Source organism: Ursus maritimus (assembly GCF_017311325.1).
Source record: "Ursus maritimus isolate PB19 chromosome X unlocalized genomic scaffold, ASM1731132v1 scaffold_X1, whole genome shotgun sequence".
Taxonomy (NCBI): Eukaryota; Metazoa; Chordata; class Mammalia; order Carnivora; family Ursidae; genus Ursus; species Ursus maritimus.
This window is the reverse complement of record NW_024423319.1, coordinates 53,926,791-53,936,522: the sequence shown is the minus strand read 5'-3', so window position 1 is coordinate 53,936,522 and position 9,732 is coordinate 53,926,791. Positions and strand designations below refer to the sequence as shown.

At 41.6% G+C, this 9,732-nt stretch overlaps 2 pseudogenes; both read right to left on the bottom strand.

Moving 5' to 3' along the window:
- Window positions 1-253: 253 nt before the first annotated feature.
- LOC103672001 lies at window positions 254-708 on the bottom strand (annotated as a pseudogene).
- A 1,300-nt stretch (window positions 709-2,008) lies between these two features.
- LOC103672002 lies at window positions 2,009-9,162 on the bottom strand (annotated as a pseudogene).
- Between the last annotated feature and the right edge of the window lie 570 nt (window positions 9,163-9,732).

Genomic DNA, 9,732 nt, shown 5'->3' with positions numbered 1-9,732 from the left:
GCAGACGCTTAATGACTGTGCTACCCAGGCGCCCCAAGATAAGTGTTCTCTTAATCCTCATCATATATTTCACCCATCCCCTCTTCCGCCTTCCCCTCTGATAACCATCTGTGTGTTCTCTATAGTTAAGAGTCTGTTTATTTGGTGCGTCTCTCTCTCTTTTTATTTTTCCTTTGTTCATTTGTTTTGTTTCTTTAATTCCACATAGGAGTGAAATCATATGGTATTTGTCTGCCTCTGATGGGATTTTCATTTATTTAAAGATTCCATGACTGTATTTCTGAGTCTATATTTGGGCTATTCTGTCAAATTTCCACCTATCCTTTGTGTAATTCTTCATACTTTCAGGAATCAAAGTACCATTGGGGTTGGGGTTACACAATATGGAACAAATGGATAACAACACTTTGGAATGGTCAGTGCTGAAAATTGCTTGGATCTAAGAATGTCCAGAAAGATCCTTCTGTTTCTGTTAATGTTCAGATGGTAAATCCGGGTGGTGAATAAGGGCTTTGTTGTTTGAATGGGGTAATCAGATTGAAATTGGATCATTAGGAAATAGACCCCTCCCTGGTAGGGGCTGTCATTGGGTCACATTATGTTTGCCTGCCAGTGGAACATACTGTCTCCCACAGGCTCTGCTGAGTACTGGAAGAAGGGGTAGAAGGACAGGTTGAGGAGCTCCTAGTGGATGCATTTTAGGGCCATCATCTGCAACACATGGCCAATCCAAATGCAGGGCCTGATGACAGGTAGAAGGAATGAAGACTGACCACACTGACAGATGAGTGGACTGAAGGACAGCTACAGTGTAGAAGGGGGTGTCAGGAGAGGGAGATGTTGGCAGAGAGGGGGACTAAAGAAGGGGTGAGTCAGGCACTTGGTCAGAACTGGACACCCATGGCTTATACCACTGCTGCCACCTCCCTGTTATCCAGAGCTGGAGACTATGCCACCTGGAGGCCTTGCCACCCTGAGACATTGGGTCCTCGGCCCTGAGACACCACCAGTCCCACCTGAGGCCACCTGACTTGGCCATTCTCCTCTGCCACCCACATTGGGGATCCCAGTGACAGGCAAGTTTGCACTCTGTGAGGTTCAGGGGCCACAGTGATGATGTGTTACAGTCACCAAGGTGCTTTCCCAAGGGGTCTAAGGGTGGGGGTTTTATGATAGAGGGGTGAGAGGGCAAAGGAGGTTAAGGGGGTGAAGCAGGTGGAAGGAGTAAAAGGTTTGGAGGAGGGGAGAGGGAGTGGGGCTGGGGGGGGGAAGGGACTGCCAACTTCACCCAGGTCTCAGGGTCTGGGCAAGGAAGTAGGGTCATAAGCACCACCCACTGCCAACAGTTACCCAAATAAATAAGAACAGTTCAATAAATTCAGTTCCACCCCTCCCTCATCCAGATTCATCTTCCCTTAACATTTTACTTCATTAGGTTTATACTGATTCCTCTCTCTCATTATATATACACTTAAGAGTAAGCTACATACACCACAGCCCGTTACTCCCAGATAATTCTGTGTCAATTTCCTAAGAAAGACATTTTCTTATATCATTAACTCTAATAAATTTAACACTGATACAATGCCTCTATAATTTTTTTCAAGGAGAAAGGCAATTTTATTCTTTCAAGAAAATGTACTAACAGGTTGAGAGAAGGAGCATGCTGGCCACAACTCCTGTCCTAAGCAGGGGTCTGAGATGAAGCCAGGCCTGACCAGGGCTTGGAAGAAGCTAATAGGACCCCCTGTGGCACTGGGAGAAGTCCAGGCAGGTCCAGATGTGGGACTTTGCTCTGTTAGCACCAGAAACTGCCAGGAGCCGCAGCTGGACTCAGGGGTAGGACAGTGGGTGGCCCTGCTCTGCCTCTACCTGAGCAGTCTGGGGAGGGGCTGGTGGCAGAAGGCTCCCTGCAGGTGGTCATCGGAGTGTGATTCTCAAACTCACAGCCAACCTTGGTGCCCCAGACCCCTGAAAACATAAGAATGAGCTTGTGACCACCAAACTCCTAGGACAAGATGAAGGTCTGGGACATGTTGCTGGACTTCAAGTGGCCCAGGTGCTGCTGGGCTTTCTCTTTCATGACAAGCAGGTCCCTTGTCCCCCCAGAAGACTGTCATCTTCCAGGTGCTGGTCATAGGAGCAGGAGTTGAATGTGGCTTCAGGGATTCTGAGCTGCCACCAGCTTCTTAGGCTTGGCCTGCAGGAAGCCCTTGCTGAGTAGGCTGTTGTCCTCTTTGATGCCTGGCATGGTGAGACAGGAGGAGATGGACAGCACATTTGTTGGCTTGGGCAGCATGGACATCACCATCATATCCTCATCCACTTTTTCAAGAGCCAGGGACTTGCAGACCTTCTTGATGGGGCTCCACTGCAGCCCAGCCATCCTCCTCTGCTTCTCAGGCCTCACTTTGTCCTCAATGATGAGCACAGTGCTGGCCTCAGAGTCCTCTTTCAAGTCCTTCTCCAGGTTTGGAGCCTGGAGCAGGGACTTTAGTGGTCTCCAGGGCATTCTTGAATGGGGTTGGCATGTGTGAAGTGTTGTCCATGGAGTACTTCTGATCTGGGGTTACAAACACAGTGTGTTTTGGGTACGGGGGCATCTTATCTTAATGCAGGGGAGTGGTGACCACCACCTTCTGGCTGTACACTGGGGTGGATGTCAGTGAGGGGCTCTCTAGCTCCAGGGTGTCTTGTTTGTTTCAGAAGTTCAGAAACTGGAAGGGTGAGAAAGGCAGGATCTTAATGTATGTGTTCTTGAGGGTGAGGCTATCACAGAAGTCCAGGAAGAGCAACTGGCTCTGTTCTCCGTGACAGGGGACAGGGTGACATGCCTCTTCTTTCACCACTTCAATGCTGAAGGCGAGGCACTGATGCCCAAGCCCTTCCCCTCATTTCAGTGCTCAGGGAAATGGGGATCAGCCAACTGCTCTAGCTCAGGTCTGAGATGGTGTGGTCATCCAGGCAGTACTCTGTCACACTGGGCACTGGGGCAACAGGCTAGCAGGGTGGTAGTTCCTGCTGCTACTGTGTTGGTTGTGGCTGTACTGGGCTGTTGCTGATACTACCCTCTGTGGACATCTCCTTGAGAAGGTCAAATTTACTCATGTTGCACCAAGCATCAGGGTCTGACTCCATCAAGTCTAGGGCTTTCTATGGTAGGGATGAGGAGGTTTTCAGTCTCCACCACTCACTTACAGGGCAGGCTGGTTTCCAGTGAGGAGCTTTCCTGGTCTTCACACTTGGGGAAGTCATCCAAGGGCTCTGGTGTTGTGTCCATCCAGGTCCATGGGACAGCTCCCTGCTGTTCAAAGTGGTGGCTGCTGTGGCCTCCTCCTCAATGCTTTCCTCTTCTTTTATGGCAGGAAGTGATGGGGGCCAACTTTCCTGGCTTTCCATGGGGTTGGTACTCAGGAAGCCACCCATGTCCACCTTTCTTTTGATGGTGGAGTTCCAGTGATTCTTCACAGCATTGTCTGTCCTTCCTGGCATCATCTTGGTGATCTCATCCCAGCAGTTGCTCAGCATCTTGTGGGCTTAAAGATGATTCAGTCCTCCTCCTCAGTCCAGCAGGACTTCTTCACCTCGGGGTTGAGGTAGTTATGCCAGTGCTCACAGTCCTGCTTCCCCAGACAGCTTCAGGTACTTGGAAATCAGTGTCCACTGCTTGGTACCATACTTCTTAACCAGTTTGATGAACTTTTGGTCCTCCTCTTTGGTCCATGGCCCCTTGAGGAGGTCTGTATTCAAGGCCCTCAGTCACTGGTACTGGCACTGCTGGAAATAATTTTATATAAAAAGTTAAGAAATACTTGTATAAATTTTTTAGAGATTTTATAAATTTTTAAAGTAACTTTTCATAACATTTTGGTTAATTTATTTTTGTGAAGAATTGAAGACTTCAAGAATTCAATTTGGAGCTAAAACCACTTTAATTTTTTAACAACTGTCAGGAAAGGAAGGAGAACAGAAGGAAAGAAACCAGGAATATGTCTAGTATATATAGGCATTAAATTTAACATTAATACCATATTTTAATATCTGTATTTCAGTTTTGTTAATTGACAAATAGTTTCCTTAAAACTTATTTTTAAAACCATCTAGTACAGGATCCAATCTATAAGCAGGTGTATATTGCTTTTAGTTATGGTGTACATTTAGTCTCCTTGAGTCTGGAACATTGGTATACACTTTCTGTGTCTTTTAGGACACTGATACATTTGAAGAGTGTAGAACACCTGGTCCTCCCTACTCCCACTCACAATTCACACTTCACAGTCTTAAAAACTTATACTTCAGTAATAAACCCAGACAATATGGGAAGAGGGTAGAGGAAAAAGGGAAAAGAAAGACTGTTCAGATTTGTATTTTGAATGCAGGTAGAAAAATTACAAATACTTCATGATATCCTAGGACATTTTCTCTATTGCTCTTTGTAAAATAAACTTATTTCGCTCACAGAAAGTTTGTATTCTCTTATCCTCTCTGAAAAGGTGAGAAGCCAATAATTTTTTTTGTGGCAATCATTACATTTCCGAGAAACTAAGTGAGAAATGGAAGGTCATGTTTTATGGATTAAGTGATTCTGATTTCAGATTAAGATATATCTATAACTTAATGCTAAGTGGAGTAAGTCAGCCAGAGAAAGACAAGGACCATATGGTTTCACTCATATGTGGAATTTAAGAAACAAAACAAACAAAGAAGAAAAAAGACAAGCAAAACAAGACAAAACAAAACCCTTTTTTTTCCATTGGTAGTATCTTTCTTTTTTTAACTTAAATTCAGTTAGCCAACATATAGTACATTATTAGTTTCAGATGCAGAGTTCAATAATTCGTCAGTTGCATATAACACTCAGTGCTCGTCACATCATATGCCCTCCTTGAAGCATGTCACCCAGTTACCTCATCTCCCCGCCCACCACCCCTCCAGCAACCCTCAGTTTGTTTTTTATAGTTAAGAGTCTCTCATGGTTTTTCTCCTTCTCTGATTTCTTCCCATTCAGTTTTCCCTCCCTTCCTGTATGATCCTCGGCACTATTTCTTTTATTCCACATGAGTGAAACCATATGTACCAGCTTGCATTCCCACCAACAGTGTAAGAGAAAAAACCACAAACTCTTAAATATAGAGAACAAAATGATGTTTGCCAGAGGGGAGGTAGATGGGAGAGAGAAGTAGATAAAAGGGGATCACGAGTACATTTATTGTGATGATCATGGAGTAATATATAGATTTGTTGAATTATATTGTACACCTGAAACTAGCACGACACTGTATGTTAATTATACTTGAATAAAAAATACCTATATAATCATCTGTATCTGTACCATCATCTATAGCTACATCTACCATAATCTATATCTACATAACCATCTATATCTTTATCATCTATATGTGTATACATATTAATCTGAAATCAGAATCAATTACATATGTGTGTGTGTGCTCGCCACTGAAAAAAAATGCTATTTGAGTAAAATTGTTAATGTGAAGTACTTTACAGACTTACACCTTGTTTTTTAAGTTCTTTTTTATAGCTGCTATAACGAATTTCACCAAACTGAGTGGCTTAAAACAATAGGACTTTATTTTCTCACAGTTCTGGAAGCAAGAAGTCTGAAGTCAAGGTGTCAGCATGATCCCTTTTTCTCCTCAAGGCTCTAGGCTCCATCTTTGCCTCCTCCAAGCATTGGTGCTTCCCAATAATCTTTGTGGTCCCTTGGTTTGTGGCAACATTACTCAAATTTCTGACTCAGTCTTCACATGGATTTATTCCCTATGTGTTTTTCTGTGTTTGTCTTCTTATTAGGATGCTAGGCTTTGGATTCAGTGCCCACCCAAATCCGGTATGATCTCATCTTAACTTGATTACATCTATGAAACTATTTCCAAGCAAGGTCACATTCTGAGGTTCCAGGTACATATGAATTTTGGAAGGATACTGTTCATCCTTGTACAATCTGCCCTCTGCCTCCCCAACTTTACATCTGTCCCATGTGCAAAATACATTCACTTCATCCTGACTGTCTTAATCCATTCTGGCATTAACTCTAAATCCAAAATTTCATCTAAATGTCAACAACTCAAAAAAAGAGAGGGAAGTAAACCATAAGAGACTCTCAACTACAGAGACTCAAACTATAGGGTTGTTGGAGGGAGGTGAACAGGGGATGGTCCAAATGGGTGGTGGGTGTTCAGGAAGGCACTTGTTGTGATGATCACTGGGTATTATATAAAAGTGATGAATCATTAAATTCTACACCTGAAACCAATTTTACCATATATGTTAACTAACTTGAATTTAAATAAAAACTTGAAATAAAAAAATAAATATCATCAACTCAAAAAGTTTCATATCTCATTATTTACTTTACATCAGATATGGGTGAGACTCTGGGTATGATTCACCCTGAGACAAAATTCCTCATCATCTGTGGACCTGTGAAACAGAAAAAAAAATAGTTTTCATAATGCAATGAGAAGACAGGCATGGAATAGACATTCCCATTATGGAAGGGAGAAATTAGAAGTAAAAGGGTCACTGATGTCAAGCAAATTTGAAACCAAAAAGGGAAAAGTCTGTTAGCTTTCATGTCCTGAAAATAATCCCCTTGGGCCCAAGGAGGCTCTGTCAGCCCCTGCCTCTGTTCCCATTTCTCCAGCTTCCCTGCCTATGCATTCATGGATTTGCCCTTGTAGTCATTTTTTTTTTCCTTGAAGGACAGCTCATGTTTCTATTGGAGTTGTTCTATGAGTATATTTCCTGCCTGTAGAATTCCTGAAGTCTGAGAGCTTTTCAACATTTAATCCTCTCTCTGTTCACTTTAGTCTGAGCTTATAGTGTTTCTCTTGGTATAACATTATCAAAAACCATGTCAGCCTCTCATGTATGTCAATGGGATCTATGCCATTATACAATAGAATTCTGCACAGATCCTTCCTACTCCACTGCTCTTCCTGGCTTCCACTAAGATAGTTGATTGTATCCATGAGTCACAGGCCTAAGCTCTTCAGCAAAAGTTTGTGCAGCCACACTTTTGGCCCAGAGCATGCTATCTGGACATGCTAAGAATTTTCCAAATCATCAAGTTCTGATTCTTATTTGCTTAACTGTTTCATCCTCAATTTATCTCATTATTCTCTCATTTTATTGTTAAGTACTAGGAGAAACCAGGCTGCACATTTCACACTTTGTCTGGAAATCTCAGCTAAATCCCCAAGTTTGTCATTTACAGGTTCTACCTTCCACCCCACAGCAGAGCAGATCTCTATCATCTCTATCATCAACTAAGCCAAGTTTTTTTGTTTTTGTTTTTGTTTTTTGCCACTTTACAACAAGGATTATCTTTCCTCCACTGTCCAGTAACAGGCTCCTCATTTCCTTCTGAAACCTCACCAGAAGCTCTTTTAACATCTTATGTCAACCAATATTCTGTTCACAGTGTTATATGTATTCTCTAAGATTATAGAAGCTTTCTTTTTTTAAAGATTTTATTTATTAATTTGACAGAGAGAGACAGCCAGGGAGAGAGGGAACACAAGCAGGGGGAGTGGGAGAGGAAGAAGCAGGCTCCTAGCAGAGGAGCCTGACGTGGGGCTCAATCCCAGAATGCTGGGATCATGCCCTGAGCCGAAGGCAGACGCTTAACGACTGCGCCACCCAGGCGCCCCTATAGAAGCTTTCTTTACATACCCTTCATTTCCTTCTGAGCTCTCACCAGAATTGCCTTTAACAAGCTTATTTCTACCAGTGGTCTCTTCAATATAATCTAGACTTTTTATGCTATATACCTTAAAATTCTTCTAGCCTCTACTCATTACTCAATTCCAAAGCTACTTACACAATTGTAGGTAATTGTTATAGTACCAAATGCTGTATCAGTCAGGGTTCTTCAGAGAAAAAAAAATATGATATATCTCTATTTATCTATCTCTTCTTTTTACCATCTTAACCATTTTTATTTTTTTATATTTCTCATATTTTTTTAATCTAAATTGAATTAACCAACATATATCTCGATCTCTATCATCTCTATCTCTATCTCTATATGTGGTTAAATTACATGTCAACATGACTGGGGTATGAAGTTCCCAGACATTTTGACAAATATTAACTCCGGATGTGTCTGTTAGAGTGTTTCTGGATGAAATTAACATTTGAATGGGGGGACTGAATAAAGCAAACTTCTCTCCCTAATATATGTGGGCCTTATCTAATCAGTTGAAAGCCTGAATAGAACAAAAAAGCTGATCCTCTTGTGAGTAGGGGGGAACAATTCCTGCTTATTTGCCTTTGAATTGGGATGCTGGTTTCTTTCCTGCTTTTGGACTCAAACTAAAACATTGACTCTTCCTGGTTCTTGAGCCTGCTGGCGTTCAGACTGAAAATACACAACCAGCTTTCCTGGTTTTTAGGCCTTCCTACTCAAACTGAAACTGTATCTTCAACTCTCCTGGGACCCTAGATTGCTGACTACGGATGTTGGGACTTGTCAAACTCTATAATCACATGAGCCAATTCCTTACAATAAATCTATCTCTCTTCATCTATACCTATATGTATATTTACATCTATATCTATATTATTTATATCTATCTATATATATACACATATAGATATAACTATAGATAGATACAGATATATATGTATCATATTAGTTGTTTCCCTATAAAACCCTAGTACAGATTTTGGTATCCAGAATAGTTTTAGAAGAATGGAATTTTAAGGATGAGTTTTTTTGTTTATTTGTTTGTTTTTGTTTTTTAGTTCTGGGGTTTCTGGAATTGGCTCTCTAATCTGATTAGATTTAAAGGTGCTAATGACTCTATTTCTAGTAGTAAAGAGAGCACTGATAGTTCATGGCATGATCTGACAATATAGATATACAAAATATTACCATTAGATACTTCTAATCAGCCCCTTAAAAGAAGTAGGGATTTGAGTGACTGTGTATATGATACTTTGGATCATTTTTGGCAAACTAATAGAATAAAATTGCCTAGTTGTTCTTAATGTTGCTGGAAAAGTAGGGAAAGAAAGGAAAAAGATAAACTCAGGGATTCATATTACCAGCCCAATCACTGCATAAATGACCTGAAAACTTCTATGTGTACCCTGAAGGGGATTCTTATCTCCTGTAGCTGCAAGGAAAAACATGTTGCTGAAAATCAAACCCAGAATATAATCTTCCTACTGGATGAATTTCAATACAAATTGAACCTTGTAGGATGTTTATTGTCAATGTGAGGACATTGATTGGGAAGAAAGAAGATCCTGAAAGCTGTAATTGGGACTTGTGGGAAGACTCTGGTGAAGTTAGAGACATTGAAAACCCCTACATTCTGATGAGTCTTTGCTGTTGGAAGAGGCCTCTCCACACCCAGTGGAAGTCACTTAATCCTATAAGAGTGGCTTCTCAATCCTATTATACTGCCTGAGAAAACTATAATAATCTTCCCTGGGGCAATTGCCATTCAACATGGTGCTGAGTCCCCTCAGAACCCAAACCCCCATCCTTCTTTGCTTCTAGATCTACAAATAGACTTAAGTGTCAGTACAGTGTGTGACCCATGAGGAGGTGCATTACACTCCAAAATAACTACTTAAGTGTTCTAAATTATACAGACAGGAATTCAAGAAACAGGGGCATCTGGGTGGCTCAGTCAGTTAAGCTCTGACTCTTGATTTCCACTCAGGTCACGATCTGTGTTGTGAGATCAAGCACTG